Source organism: Somniosus microcephalus, chromosome 11 (assembly GCF_052327205.1).
Source record: "Somniosus microcephalus isolate GS21.2 chromosome 11, FLI_Smic_1.0, whole genome shotgun sequence".
In the NCBI taxonomy this organism is placed as follows: Eukaryota; Metazoa; Chordata; class Chondrichthyes; order Squaliformes; family Somniosidae; genus Somniosus; species Somniosus microcephalus.
In genome coordinates this window covers 23,646,696-23,663,458 of record NC_140997.1, presented here as the reverse complement: position 1 = coordinate 23,663,458, position 16,763 = coordinate 23,646,696, and positions in this window count along the sequence as shown.

The window sequence follows — 16,763 nt, the reverse complement described above, 5'->3', positions numbered from 1 at the left end:
TGTTCTCCCATGAGAATTTTAAAAATGGAACTAATTGATCATACTGAGTTTGTTTATGAGAACATGTATTTATTAATTATTGACGCTGATAGGGTGAGGTGAAGAGGGGTGGGAGGAGACTCGTGTCGAGCATAAACGGCGGCATGGACCAGTTGGACCGAATGGCCTGTTTCTGTGCCGTAGACTCGATGTAGTTCGATATACGTAACAATACAAGGGTGAGGCTTCAGTGCGAGTATTACAGATAGGGCTTTCTGGGCTAGAGATTTGAGGTACTTAATTATTCTCCGCTCCACTCCCACTCTGACCTCTCTGTCCTCGACCTCTTACACTGTTCCAATGAAGCTCAACGTAAGCTCGAGGAACAGCACCTCATCTTTCGATTAGGCACTTTACAGCCATCTGGACTCAACATCGAGTTCAACAATTTCAGACCATAACCTCGGCCCCATCTTTTTCCCCATTTTGTTTCTCTCTCTCTCACATGGCAGCTGTCGATCATTCAGCCATCGCCATTTACACTTCATCTGGAGCCATCTTTTGTTTCTTAACTTGCCCCATTACCATCTCCTTTTCCCTCGCACCATCATCCCTTTTGTCTTTTAATCTCTCCTGCCTTCCATCCTATCACAGACCTTCCCTTTTGTTCTTTCCTCCCCTCCCCCCTCTCCCTGCCCCTACACTTGCTTAAAAACCTGTTCCATCTCCAACTTTTTCCAGTTCTGACGAAGGGTCACCGACCTGAAACCTTAACTTTGTTTCTCTCTCCACAGTTGCTGCCTGACCTGCTGAGTATTTCCAGCATTTTCTGTTTTTATTTCAGATTTCCAGCATCCGCAGTATTTTGCTTTTGTACTTAATTAATGCCCTGTTTATAATGGAGGCCTTATGTTAGAGAGATATGATCCTTCGAACTGCTCTGATGCAAGTCCTGCTGTGTAACTACTTATCACCGTGGTTTCTGAGGCACGGCAATGCCAGCAATGGTCGCTGGTAGCTCACTGACAGCGGCTGCACGGTAACTGCAGCTGGTGCACGCTGGGATTTTGCAATCTTTAAGGTTGAAAATTTAAGCTACACCTCTGGCAATCTACTAAACTGCCTTTCCACTTCTCCATTATTGATGCTGCAATGGCCATTGATCTTCGTCTGAGCTTCCCCTGTCTTGTGCCCTTGAGCTGCGAGCATACTGAGTCACGTCCTCTTCTACCTCCTGCCAGTGGTCAGATCAAGACATCACACTGCTTCATATTCCGACTATTTCTTTGCCAGCAACTTATGGGCCAGAAGTTTCCACTTTGAGCGCAGTTGACGATCCGGGCGCAAATCAGTACATTTTTTTTTTGTGTAATATTTAAAACTTTTAAAAACCTACTTATTAGCATCCTTGCACCTAAGAAAAAAGCTGAATTTTAAGAGCCTCCTTGAAGGCCCGCAATTGGGCGCAATTAGCGGAAACTCCCAATGGTGATTAATTCGATCCGGGGACGCGGCCAGTAATGTGGGCGGGGCCGGCTTCTAGCGCAATGTTTTTTGAACTAGGCAAAGATATCGCGGAAACTCGACTTGCGCTGGACATAATGTGCATTTGAAATTCTGCGATCTGTTGCGCTGGTTTCGGGCGATTGCGCTGAAAAGAACAGTGACTCGAGCAGAAAATAAGGGCCAGGACACCGGGGATAACGCCCCTGTGCTCCTTTGAAAGAGTGCCATGGGGAATCTTTTACATCCGTCTGAGAGAGAGAAAGAGCAGACAGGGCCCTCGGTTTAATGTCTCATTTGAAAGACGGCACCTCTGACAGTGCAGCGCTCCCTCAGTACTACGCACTGAAGTGCCAGCCTAGATTTTGTGTTCAAGTACCCATGAGGAGGAATTTCTTCACCCAGAGAGTGGTGAGCCTGTGGAATTCTCTACCACAGAAGGCAGTTGAGGCCAATTCATTAAATATATTCAAGAAGGAGTTGGATATATTTCTTAAGGCTAAAGGGATCAAGGGATATGGGGAGAAGGCAGGGACAGGGTACTGAATGTGGATGATCAGCCATGATCTCATTGAATGGCAGAACAGGCTCGAGGGGCCGAATGGCCTACTCCTGCTCCTATCTTCTATGTTTCTATAAAGTGGGACTTGAACCCACAACCTTCTGACGTAGGGGCAAGAGTGCTACCCACTGAGGCACTGTGACAGGGGCAGGGAAAAGAACCAAAAATAAATAAAAGGTCTATACCAATGAAAACTCTTCCCTACGATGCACAGAACATTCCTCCAGTAACCAGCTGCCAGAAGTAATTGAGTTTTTAAAATTTCATCCGCAGTGAAAACACGTTTCTAAGGACATGTTCTGTATTTCGATCAACTATCTAACTGCCACCGAGGGTTGATTAGAAGCAGCCCTTTGTTGCCACTTGATGATGTCACACCATTTGGTCCCTTCGGATTAATTCACAAAGTCGATGAGTATTTCAATGATGATGACTAACGCTAAGTGCAAGAAATGATGAAAAGGGAACTAGCGCTGGGAACCAGATCCTGGAAGGATGCTGCGTGGAGTGGTCCCCAGCAAGCAGTGGGACATCATGATCTGCTTCTAAAAGGCTGCTAATGATCTTTTCCACTGCAATCAACAGCTGCGCTCAGCCAGGGGGAGGCGTTCACTCGGAATTGTAGATGAAATGATATATAATATGAAGAAAAATAGTCATATAAACTAAACATTGAAGTCATGCTCACTGTATTAGACCTTGTTTTTTTGCAGGCACAAATCGGATCTGAACCACTGAATAAATCAGATCTTGCAGGTTCCTGTTTGGAACATTGACAAACTTAGTCCGGGCGGAATAAACACGACGACATTTTTGACTGCTGCTGGCTGTTTCTTTCAAATGTTTCTTTCAAATGTTCAAGCTGCAAAGCTGCGGCCGGTACAAGTGGTGCCAAATCAGCAATGGTTGGGAAGCAACGGGGCCCACAACTTCCTGCAACTGTCCTGTGATTCCTGCAACCGGTTTTAAATGAACTTGCTCCTCAGCACAGAATCCGAGAGCACAGAAGGAGTCCATTCGGCCCATCGTGCTCTTTGAAAGAGCTCTCCAATTAGTCCCACTCCCCCTGCTCTTTCCCCATAGCCCTGTACATTTTTTCCTTTAACAAGTATCTATTTAATTCCCTTTTGAAAGTTACTGTTGAATCTGCTTCCAGCACCCTTCCAGATCCTAACAACCCCACTGCATAATAAAAATTCTCCTCATCTCCCCCCATTGTGAAATCAGAACTGATTTTCTTCTAAGCATGTGCTCCCTCAATGGCTCAGTGAGTTTATAGTGACAGCTGGGCTATATAGGGAGGTTTCAGGTCCAGTTCCTGGTCTGTGCTAAATTAGATCATCTCAGCTGGGCTGGTAGTAGGGCTCCTGTCACTGGTCTTGGTGACCTGCATTAGAGATGGGAAACATCAGGTAGGGGTCAAAATTCAGTGACCTCTGCCTCAAGTACACGTGTGTGGACATCAGGCGAAGACAAACTACTTTGGCAAGGTACCAGAGGGCATCTGGTACCTGTGGAGCTGGACACCAGCAAAGTCCGGCAACGCCACAGTTTTAAAATTCTCATCCTTGTTTTCAAATCCCTCCATAGCCTCGCACCCTCCCTATCTCTGCAACTTCCTCCAGCAGTACAACCCTCCACGATCTCTGCGCTCCTCCAATTCTGGCCTTTTGCGCATCCCCGATTTCTTTTGCACCACCATGGCACCCGTGCCTTCAGCCGCCCAAGCCCTAAGCTCCAAAATTCCCTCCCTAAACCTTTCCGCCTCTCTATCTCTCTCTCCTCCTTTAAAGCATTCCTTAAAACCTACCTCTTTGACCAAGCTTTTGTTCGCCTGTCCGAATTTTTTTGTGTGTTCCTGGGATGTGGGCGTCGCTGGCCAGGCCAGTATTTATTGCCCATCCCTAATGGCCCTCGAGAAGGTGGTGGTGAGCCGCCTTCTTGAACCGCTGCAGTCCGTGAGGTGAAGGTCCTCCCACAGTGCTGCTGGGGAGGGGGTTCCAGGATTTTGACCCAGCGACGATGAAAATCTGTCTTTATGTGGCTCGGTGTCAAATTTTGTCTGGTAACGCTCCTGCGAAGTGCCTCGGGACGTTTTAAAGGCGCTATATAAATGCAAGTTGTTGTTGTTGTTGTTGGGGGAGGCACAACAAAAAAGAGAAACTGTGTGCACTCCGGGACACTGCTGGGAGGTGCTCTACGTTGAGGCCTGCCCAGCTGTTCCAGCAACATTTCAGCCTGATTTTAGATCCAATATAAATTCTATTAAAGCCACTTCCAGGAAAGGTGGGGGGGTGAGGGGGGGAATTGCGCATCCCCCTTGTCATGAAACCACCCAGCGGAATAAAGAGGGCAGTTCACCAACAGGGTGCGGTGCCTCTGAACACTGAGCTCTGCACTCTGGCTTTGGGCCTGAGCTTCAGCAAAAAGGGTTAGAACCGAAATGGTTGCAACCTGACGTTTCCCTTTCAGTCAAAAATAATCTTATTTTGGCTTAAATAGGAAACCCCAGCGTCATAGTACTTGAGATACTTTCTGCGAAGATGAGGCGGGTTAGTGGGTTATCACACTGTCCTGTTAGTTCTCGAATCTGAATTTCAAGCCAGCCCGGACTGATGAAAGAAAGAACAAAATACTTGCATTTATATAGCACCTTTCACAACCTCATGATGTTCCAAATGCGCTTTACAGCCAATGAAGTACTTTTTTGAAGTGTAGTCACTGTTATAATGTAGGAAATGTGGCAGCCAATGCGTGCACAGCAAAGTCCCACAAACAGCAATGTGACAACGACCAGATAATCTGTTTTTCAATGATGTTGATTGAAGGATAAATAATGGCCCAGGACACAGGGGAGAACTCCCCTGCTCATTCAAAAAGTGCCATGGGATCTTTTTACGTCCACCCGAGAGAGCAGATGGGGCCTCGGTTTAACGTCTCATCTGAAAGACGTCTCTCGAAAGCTCCAATGCCACTGATGTACTACTACCTGTGCCAGCTTTATGCTGGAAAAACACTGTTATTGGTGCTGTAACACCAGGGAATAAGGATTGCACCGAAATCAGCACTCTCTTGCACTTCATTGCACTTTTCAAAACAAGGAATGGGTAGATCTGAGTGCTGCTGTGTGTCCATAATATGCCAACTGCATTATAAGAGCAGGACATGAACAGGCTTCTACAATTATTTTGAGATGAAGGCATTGGCCATGAAATTGGCCATGACTAGGCTTGTATTCCCTCAAGTATAAAAGATTAAAGGGTGATTTGATTGAGGTGTTTAAGATGATTAAAGGATACTTCTTCTTTCGTATGGTGGTAGCAAAGCAAATCAAATGTCAATATCTAAGTCAGATATTCAGGCCAAAGCTTCTGGTGTAACAGCGTGGATATCTTGTAGGCTGCCTGCGAATTTCCTCTGAGGGCAGTGCTCAATGATATGCTCCAGGGTCTGACCAGGAGCTCCACAGTCGCATGATGGGGATGCTTTAATCTTCCATCTATGGAGAAGGTGGCAGCATCTACCATGACCGGTTCTGAGGCGGTTGATGGTTGTCCACTGTTTGCGAGGAAGGTTTGATCCTTCAGGTTGTACTGTGGGTTCCTCTATAAGGAATCCATTCCGTATGTCACAGTTCTTCCAAGCATTTCGCCATCGGTCATCAAGACTGAGGGGAGATCGCTGAAGGGCTTCGGCGGTGGTCCAAAATGGCTGCCTAGATTTGAGACGGGTTGGTGGTAGGTTGTTCAAGTCGGCCTGGATTGGCATGTCTTTGCTGGTGTAGCGGTTATATTCTCTGGAGACTGCATATTCGCGGCGTAGGTGTGGTGGTGCGATGTTTGCAAGCACGGGCAGCCAAGGTGTTGGTGTCGATAAAAGTGTACCAGTGATAATTCTCATAGTAGAATTCAGCTGGACATCAACGGATTTGACATGCGGAATTGATAGCCATGCTGGAGAGCGGTACTCCGCTGTAGAGTACACCAGGGCGAGTGCTGCCGTACGGAGGGTTTGAGCGACTTCTCCCCATGTGGATCCAGTGAGTTTCTGGATCAAGTTGACCCTCCTTTTTAGTTTTTTCCCAAGGTTCTGGAGATGTCGTCTATATGACAGGGTGCGATCAAAGAATAAGATAGGCTAGATAGAGAGAAACTACTTCCTCTAGTGGGGGAGTCCAGAACAAGGGGGCATAACCTTAAAATTAGAGCTAGGCAGTTCAGGGATGATGTCAGGAAGCACTTCTTCACACAAAGGGTGGTGGAAATCTGGAACTCTCGCCCCCAAAAAGCTGATGATGCCAGGGGCCAATTGAAAATTTCAAAACTAAGATTGATAGACTTTTGTTAGTTAAGGGTAGTAGTAAGGGATATGGAACCATGTCCCTTACTACCCTTACCTAACAAAATGGATATGGGGGATAGTGCAGGAAGGTGGAGATGAGGTCGAAGATCAGCCATGATCTTATTGAATGGCGGAGCAGGCTCGAAGGGCCGAATGACCTACTCCTGCTCTTATTTCTTATGTTCTTATGTAACCAAGGCGGGTAAATGGAGTTAAGATACAGATCAGCCACAATCTAATTGAATGGCGGTACAGGCTCGAGGGGCTGAATGGCCTGCTCCTGTTCCTGTGTTTCTGTTTTCCTAAATTCCTCATAGGTGCTCTCGCTGTGCCAGCACTACTTCACCAAGGAATTTCTCAGCCATTGGCTGTGAGCCAAGTAGACTTGGACACAGATTTAAAGTGATTGGCAAAAGAACCAAAGGCGACTTAAGAAAAACTTTTTTACGCAGCGAGTGGTTAAGATCTGGAATGCACTGCTTGACAGGGTGGTGCAGGCAGATTCAATCACGGCTTTCAAAAGGGAGTTGGATCAGTATCTGAAGGAAAGAAATTTGCGGGGCTACGGGGAAAGGGTGGGGGTGGTGGGAATGGGACTAGCTGAGGTGCTCTTGCAGAGAGCCGGCACGGGCTCGATGGGCCAAATGGCCTCCTTCTGTGCTGTAACCATTCTATGATTCTATGATTCTATTAGAAGACCCCTGGTTCAATTCCTGTTCTGTGTTGTTATTTGATCTCATCTGGTAGTAGTGTGGGAAGGGAAAATCTGCTAGGGTTCCCATTCCTGATCACTATCCAGCAACCCCTGCTAAAAGTGATTGTGTATCAACATTGAGTGAAAGTCAGGATCAGGCTTGACTGTGATAAACTCCGCAGGCCCAAACAGACTGCCGGCACTCACTGTCAATAACCCGCACTAGAACAATGGTCACTTGGTCAAGGTACTGGTGGGTGATCGTTGCCCATCGAACCATGATCCAGCAATGGGGTGCAAACCTTCAGCAGAGGAGGAAGAAAATAAGAAAAAGCTCTTTGACCTGACACATTATAAATGAACTCCTGTCAACCTAGTTATTGGTGCATATCGGAGCACTGTCTGAACAGTCTACTGGTGCTATTAGCTGTGTTGCAACATCTATGCCTGGACGAAGCAAACTGCACCCGTTAAGAGCTCCAGTGTCACTTACATACACAGGTGTGCCCGCATATAGTGTGGAGGTGCTTTAACTGTCAGAGGAAACTGGAGCCGCAGGTAAAAATAACACACCAGGTGTAAGTGACATAATAGTTTTTAAGGCCACTTCATTCACGCACTGTAAAGAAAGAAAAATAGAAAGACTTGCATTTCTATAGCACCTTTCACAACCTCAGGATGTCCCAAAGCGCTTTACAGCCAATGAAGTACTTTTGAAGTGTAGTCACTGTTGTCATGTTGGAAACGCGGCAGCCAATTTGCACATAGCAAGGTCCCACGAATTACAGTGTGACCAAATATTCTGGTTTAGTGATGTTGGTTGAGGGATAAATATTGGCCAGGGCACTGGGAGAACTCCCCATCTCCATCAAATAGTGCCGTGGGATCTTTTACGTTCACCTGAGATGGTAGATGGGGGCCTTAGTTTAACGACTCATCTGAAAGACAGCACCACCCAACTCTGCAGCACTCCCTCAGCACTGCACTGAAGCATCACTGGAGTGGGACTTGAACCCGCTACCGGCTCACTCAGAGGCTAGTGCGCTACCAACTGAGCCACAGTTAACACCTACATAAAGCTATTTTAGCAGTATAATTAATTGTGTAAATGTCTTAAGTGAAGTGACTTTGGGCAACCTCAATCCAGTAAAAAATTATACACTGTTTAACAATGAAAAATCTAAATCAGCCATCTCATTTCAATAGGCCTCAAGATGGCTGGTATGGGAAATGCAAATGTCATATTGGTGCTGTTCTGAGATTGATTTGAAGAGAGATTGGCGTCGAGGGAGCTTTACTCTATATATAACCCTTGCAATACCTGTCCTGCATATGCTTGTTAACAGTGAGTATAAAAGGTTGCAAAATGTCCCATTCACTAGCACTAGAATGTCTCACCTCGATAAGCACAGGAATTTCTCCAAGACAAATTCTTTATGATTCTGCAACTATTGGGTTTGTTCCTGGTACTGCCTGATGGTTGATTCCATCCAGCATGCTTTCAAGGAGTTTTCTTAGTTTTCAGTACATTAAGATGAACCATTTCACCCTTCAGGGAGAGAGAGCAGCAGTGTCTCCTTCTTGCCCCTCCCCTGCAAGTTACATGTCTTTTGCACAAGCAGAGAATCGAATCTGAGTGGAATTACCTGCTCTACCACTATCCCAGTCTGAAGAAAGACACATAGTACAGTGACAGGCTAGGAGGAAAACAAAAAGAGTCGTAAAAATGCAAATATAAACATTATGAACTGGGTTTCCACCTTATTCCTGTCTTAAGTGCTGTGTGTGAAAATTCCTTCAGGATGTTTTGACTCGCTGCCTTGGAGTCTTCAACTCACTGCAAACTCAGCAAAAAGCTGAAGAGGATTCGAGGCTGTGAGTCAAAACATCTTGGGAGAATTCCGTTCACAGCACTTTAAACAGAAGTAAAGTGGAAACCCTATTCATTGAGTGTGATTCTCAGCACTCCCAACAATGAGAGATGAATCTCCCTCTCTCTCACTCACTCACTCTCCACTAGATTTTTTGTTTTCTTTCCCTCTTATCTTTTGGGCGTTACTCCTTACAGTAGAAAATGATTAAGTGGTCAGCCCTGAACATGTAAACATATCCATGGCCAATGTAAAATTCGTGGAATTCACAACCTTTCAGAGATAATGAATTGTGTTACAATCTTGGTATTTATTGAACTTCAAGTGTGTCAGTAACAGGATATAGTTTTATAACACATCTGTTAATGTTCTATTAAAATCTAGAGTGTGAGACAGCAATCATTTTTCATATTTCCACATTTTTATTGCCTTTTGTTTCTAGTAGGAGAAATATTTCTGGCAGTATTTCTCTGCAGCCAATTTACCTAAATTGATATTATTTTTTAAAGAGCTCCTGCTGTATTTAAATCGCAACAGGATGTATTATTTAAAAAAATGACTGCATTGTTAAGACAGTGTGAGACCCCCTGGCAGTTAACAGAAGGTCCTTGTCTAAAGACATTCGCCATAAGCTATTGAACCTTCCAAAATAGAGGATGGGAAGATTACCACTTTCCGTGAATAATGTGACTCAGATCTAATTTTTTTCCTTAAGTGCTAACGTTGTGGGTGTAGGGGCCATAGACGGAAAGATTACCAGTAATATATTTTATTATTATATGGACAATTCAGAGGCTGTAATTTTTAAAGAGTGTAATTTTTAAAGAATGTGTTCTGGTCACGATTCCCGCTGACTGTTTTGCCTTGATGGCCAGGAAACTCGAAATTAACCGATCGACAGCAGTGCCATTTCCCCATTAGTGCACATAACACAATGAAACCTGCTTGTAATAAAACGCAGGCATGGAATTTCCTTGTAATCAACTGTAGATTATTTCACTGTAAAGCTGCAGTAAATATGTCACAAACACCTTTAATGCTCTTCTGTGAATGTCATACTGCAAGGCTGCCATCTGCTAGTTTGCCTTACGGAAAGAAAATCTCAAAAAATCATCGGATTATCACACCCCATGGGGATAGATCTTGACTCTGTGCGACAGTGTAAAGCCGGGCGATAGCGAGTCGGCAGCCTGTTTTGCATCCCTCCCGATTTTTTGTGTCCATGGAAGTCAATGGAAGTAAAAATCGGGAGGGATGTAAAACAGGCTGCCGACTCGCTATCGCCCGCTTTTACACTATCGCACAAACCCGAGATCTACTACCCCCAGGTTTCATTCCTGGGCTGGGCTGCACTGAGTCAGCCCATCTCAGCCAGGGTGGGACATCAGGGAGGGGAAAAGTTAGCTGGAGTCCCTGCTCCCCTGATTGTTATCCCGTGAGCTCTCCTAGAAGACACATGCCTGTGGATGTCGGCTGAGGTCAGAATCAGAGTTGGCCCGTAAAAGAAAGACTTGTATTTATACAGCACCTTTCACAACCCTCAGGACGTCCCAAAGTGCTTTACAACCAATTAAGCACTTTTGAACTGTTGTAATGTGGGAAACACGGCAGCCAATTTGCGCACAGCAAGATCTCACAAACAGCAATGTAGTAATGACCAGATAATCGGTTGTTAGATGTTAGCTGAGGGATAAAGATTGGCCAGGACACTAGGGAGAACGCCCCTGCTCTTCTTCGAAATAGTGCCATGGGATCTTTTATGTTCACCTGAGAGGGCAAACAGGGCCTCAGTTTAACGTCTCATCCGAAAGACGGCACCTCCGACGGTGCAGCACTCCCTCAGCACTGCACTGGTGTCAGCCTTGATTTTGTGCTCAAGTCCCTGGAGTGGGACAAGAATCCACAACCTTCTGACTCCGAGACAAGAGTGCTACCACTGAGCCACAACTGATATGGCCCACGGTTAAATATTCCGCCAAAAGTCACAATCTGGGCTCCTATGTGAAGGATGGGCACAGGTGAGATAGTGTAGGATGTCTGTAGCCCATAGGACCTCACTCCAGTATGAGTCAGCACCTTCAGCAAAGAAGGTCAAAAGGGAACTAAAACCGGCAAAAATAAAATCAAAGGATTTTTAAAAACTGAGCTTCTAGTTCTTTTTCCCATAATTGCTGACTAAGAGAAAGAAAAGTAAGAGAGAGGCAACTTTATCCACCCACACTAAAGACACAATTTAAAATGACACCTACTAACACAAAGCACACCCACAGATTACTTACCTCACACAGCTTCAATATAAAGGACCCTGACTGAAAATAGTACTGCTGGCAAACCAGTATATTTTATATTACACATATATACAAAAATATCCATCCTGCATAATAAATAATCGATTGATTTCGAGCCTGTAATCAAATCTGTTTTCCAACAACATTGACAAACTGTTCGAGTTTTCCTCTCAAACCTCATGACATCATCTGAATCATTCGAAGATATCAATTGCTGTATATATTACCATGCAATTTTATATGACAATTGGCTTGACATCACAGAATTCCAAAACTCCAGCCTATTTCCTATTCATTGATTATACAATAATGCATCTTATCAGGTGTCAGCCTCGGCTCAGTGGTAGCATTCTTGCCTCTGAGTCAGAAGGTCATGGATTCAACCCTCACTCCAGAGACTTAACCACATAACTTAGTTCAGTAACGAGGGAGAGTTGCACTATCAGAGGTGCTGTCTTTCAGATGAAAAGTCAAACCAAGGCCCCCTCTCACTCAATGGAATCAGTGGAATATAGGGGCATTGTCAATGTAGTGGTTCTATTACTGGACAAGCAATCCAGTAGGCCTGGATTTATCATCTGCAGCTCAAACCCCACTATGGCAGTTTCAGAATTTGAATTCAGTTTAAAAGATCTGGAAATGAAAAGCTGGCATCAGTAGAAATGACTACAAAGCTGATGGATTATTATGCCACGGTGGCATAGTGGTTAGCACTGTTGCCTCACAGCGCCAGGGACCTGGGTTCGAATCCGGCCTCGGGTGACTGTCTGTGTGGAGTTTGCACATTCTCCCCGTGTTTGCGTGGGTTTCCTCCGGGTGCTCCGGTTTCCTCCCACAGTCCAAAGATGTGCGGGTTAGGTTGATTGGCTATGATAAATTGACCCTTAGTGTTAGGGGGATTAAATACGTGGGGTTACGGGGATAGGGTGGGATATGTGGGGGTTACAGGGATCGGGTGGGATATGTGTCGGTGCAGGCTCGATGGGCCGAAATGGCCTCTATCTGCACTGTGGGGTTTCTGTGATTCTGTGATTCTGTGAAAACCCCAACTGCTTCACTCATGTCCTTACCCACTCTGACCTATATGTGATTCCAGTCCCACACCAACGTAACTCTTAACTGCCCTCTGAATTGGCACTCAGTTTTATCAAACTGCTGGACTGCAGTGGTTCAAGAATAAGACCTTCTCTGGGCAACCAGGGATGCCCACAACCTGACAATGAATTTTAAAAAATCACAATATCCCATGGCACTATTCAAAGTGGAGCAGGGACGGTATCCCAGTGTCCTGACCAGCGTGTATCCCTCAGCCAACACTACCAACAGTAGGTAATCTGGTCACTCCCAGTTCTGACGAAGGGTCATCGACCTGAAACGTGAACTCTGTTTCTCTCTCTACAGATGCTGCCTGACCTGCTGAGTATTTTCAGCATTCTCTGTTTTTATATCTGGTCACTTGTCTGATTGCTGTTAGTGGGACATCGCTGTGCACAAACTGACTGCTGCATTTCCTACATTACAACAGTGACAACACTTCCAAAGTATTTCCTTGCGTGTAAAGCACTTTGAGCTGTCCTGAGGTTGTGAAAGGTGCTATAGAAATGCAAGCTCCTCCTTTATGTCACATGAACCATTTGCTATCTTACAGTTAATGAGGTCAGTCACATTTAAACTGAATCTTATATTACTGCTATGAGCCATTTTTTCTTCGTGTCGCTCATTATGATTGCAAACTTTGAATGTAGACATACCAGTTTTGTTCTTCACTGTGTTGGCAGGAACGAAGCCTCCACAAGGTGGTGGTCTCACAGTGGATGAGTGCTGTGTCAGCTTCAGTCTAAGATGAGGAACTGAAACAACAGCCCTAAACCTCTGTACATTGTAACATTGTATCAATGTCATGACATCCCTCGCCATTATATTTACTTGTGTAATTAGATGTCTTTGGGTCAACTCTGACATAAACCTTTGCTCGACATGGCTCGACTGCACTGGCTGCAACACGCTTGAAGCTCTGGCACGCGCATGATGCATGGTGTCAGGGCATTCAGCCTCTTGTAGCCCTGTACGCTTCTTTATGTATGTGGTATATAGTTAGTGGTGATTCCCATGTTGGAGATATTCAGATCATGCACGGTGCGTAGGGGTGTGTCAATAGAACCAACCCAAGGAGGAAAAAGTAAGGACTTTAGAAAAAAAATAAAGGGATGTAATGACTGTTTAGAAACAGTGATTACAATCAGGAATAAATGTGTAATCAGCATGAAATACCAATACCCACTACATGAAATAAACAGCAGTTTTCTCATTGTCATCCAGACTTAGAGAGAAAAAAACACTGGCAAGAATGAGTTGTGTGATTGTGTTAGTCTAATCTCTCATTGTCTTTTTGGAAAGAATGAACAACAACAACAACTTGTATTTATATAGCACCTTTAACGTAGTAAAACGTCACAAGCACGAGGCACTTCACAGGAATATTATAAAACAAAATTTGACACCGAGCCACATAAGGAGAAATTAGGGCAGGTGACCAAAAGCTTGGTCAAAGAGGTAGGTTTTAAGGGAGCGTCTTAAAGGAGGAAAGAGAGGCAGCAAGGCAGAGAGGTCTAGGGAGGGAATTCCAGAGTTTAGGGCCTAGGCAACAGAAGGCACGGTCACTAATGGTGGAGCGATTATAATCAGGGATGCTCAAGAGGGCAGAATTAGAGGAGCGCAGATATCTCGGGGGTTGTGGGGCTAGAGGAGATTAGTGATGGGGAGGGGCGAGGCCATGGAGGGATTTGAAAACAAGGATGAGAATTTTAAAATCGAGGCGCTGCTTAACAATTCACTCTCTAACTTTGTCCTTTACTCTTTCCAGTGCATTTGCTTCTCTTCCTATTTTCCTTGATGAGTTTCCTTTTCCTTCCATTAAAATTTTTTTTTTTGCAAAGTTCCTATTGTCCTCGCTCGTGTCCTCTTATTTAATAGGAGTTTGACAATTAAGTTATTCTAATGGGAGAGCTACCCTGTGTCAGATTTTCTTAAAGCAGAGTTTTAAAGAAGAGTGAGTTAAGTTGTGTCCTTTGACTCTTCATAGTTCTGTAATGTAACTGTCTAATAATCAGTGTGAGAACTCTGCAGAAAATCAATTTTGCTGATGTATTATGATTACAACGTGATTTCTTTTTGCTGTTAACTGCAAATGACTTTCTATGCACTATGGGTTAATTTGGTCTGGCTGATTCTAAATAATCCTCAGTGCATACAAACCTCCTTCCAGCTACCACAGAACTGCAATCAAACCATCCACGCACATAACAGGGTTGGCTGGTATTGTACACAGACCCCGCTTTCATAAGCTAAATCCCATTTGGATGCTGAAGTATTGGTTCATATTAAATTTCACGTAAGTGATATTGCAAGATCCTATGACATTCACATCCCTCAGGGGACCCCTTCAATCACCTCCCCCAGCCTGTTCAACACAACCATTTTGTTTATACATTACTGCCCTTGCATAAAAAATGCTGAATGGATCTTTTTTTTCCCTCCTCTCCTTTTATTGACTGCGTTGCTCATTTGCATAAATGCAATTAAATCATTTCCACTCGTCCTGCTTTCGAGCAGAATGCAGTATTTATTGAAATGTGCATGTAAAAAAACCTAACCTTTTAACATGCATTTTATGTGCTTTAGAAAACTCATTTGGGTTGCAGCGGGGGCTACTGTGATTAGCATTAACCTTACCCCGGTGATAGTTGGTGCCAAAAGAGGTTAGAAAGTGTGTGTGTGTGGGGGGGGGGTTAAGCTGTGTTCACACCGACAGTGTCACACTGGCGATTTAACTCGGACTTTCAATCACTTTAGCTAAGAGAAGGTCGGGAACTCCATTATCTTTTAACTGTTGCTGACTCCCCTGACCCGTGTGTGTGTGTGTGTGTGTGTGTACTTACTCAGGTGATCAGAGGCAGAACTGGTTCAGTGAAGCCAGCAATACATAGATGCAGATCGCCTCCTCCGATAAGATTGCTTCTTCTTGAAGCTGCAGCCTCTCCCCCTCCACCCCCCCCCCCCCCGCCCCCCCCCCCCACCACCACCACCCCTCCCCAACTCTCCAATCGCCTCTGGTCGTTTTAAGATCATTTCCATTCATTCAAAGTCAAGACAAGCCAAGTGAGCTGGGCCCGCACTAGCCCACATAGAAAAGTGACCATCAGTTCACGGGCTCTGGCAGTGAGACTCACTTCTGGAAATCAAAGGAAGTCTTCTCCTTAGTTGAGAGGAGATTTGATAGAGGTGTTCAAAATCATGAGGGGTCTAGACAGAGTAGATAGAGAGAAACTGTTCCCATTGGCGGAAGGGTCGAGAACAAGAGGACACAGATTTAAGGTGATTGGCAGAAGAACCAAAGGCGACCTGAGGAAAAACTTTTTTACGCAGCGAGTGGTTAGGATCTGGAATGCACTGCCTGAAAGGGTGGAGGCAGGTTCAATCGTGGCTTTCAAAAGGGAGTTGGATAAGTACCTGAAGGAAAAAACATTTGCAGGGCTAGGGGGAAAGGGTGGGGGAGTGAAACTAGCGGAAGTGCTCTTGCAGAGAACCGGCATGGGCTCGACGGGCCGAATGGCCTCCTTCTGTACTGTAAAGATTCTATGATTCTAAATGATTGGGGTGAAGTAATGATATACAATTAAACAGCAATCAACAGTGTATGCAATTATTTAGACTTTTACCCATTGTGCTTTATGCCTGGAGATACTTGCCAGGTTAGTGGAGGGGACATTCTGGGTTGCGGTTGTCTCCAGGTTGACCAGTAATAGCGCTGGGGTTGGAAATCCAGGGGGGGGGGTGGTGGTTGAAGGGCAATATTCCAATTTCTCACCCACGGCTCCCAAGATTGAACCTGAGTGCCCCTTCAGTCACCCATCCTTCCCAGCGAAACCCAGCCAAGCCTTGATAGAACCCACTCTCCAGCGGTGGCCTTGAGCCAGAACCAAACCCTGGGGCTCTGGCCAATGGCCACCAGACTGCTGAGCGGGCTCTGGGCTGCCTGCAGTACTGGGCCAAGGGCACGAAAGACCATGGGCCTTTCCTCGCCAGATGTCTCCAATAAACGTTGCATGCCTTACTTAAAATAGCAGAGACCCAAAGATCGAGTCTAGAAGGGATTTAACACCTTATAATCCGGCATTTGTTGCTGAATCATTAAAATAGCATCTACATTATCAGTTCTTTACAGTACTTAAAAAGCAGGGGGAGTTTTTACAAAATACAGAATTGTAAGATGTATTATGGATTTGTGTCCAGTGTTCCCAAGGGCTTGGAGACGCTTCTGAGAGACGCGATAAGGCAACATATAAGTCGCTCTCTCGTTCGCTAATGACTTGAAGATTTCTGTGAGGATAATTGTTTTATTCTTGTACCTGCCTCGATCCGGTGGGTCCCATTTATTGACACACTGGTTCATTTCGCGCTCCATCTTTTACCCATGGGAAGCGCTGGAGCCGGTTTGTTTCCCCTGACAGAGAGCAGTAGGTTAA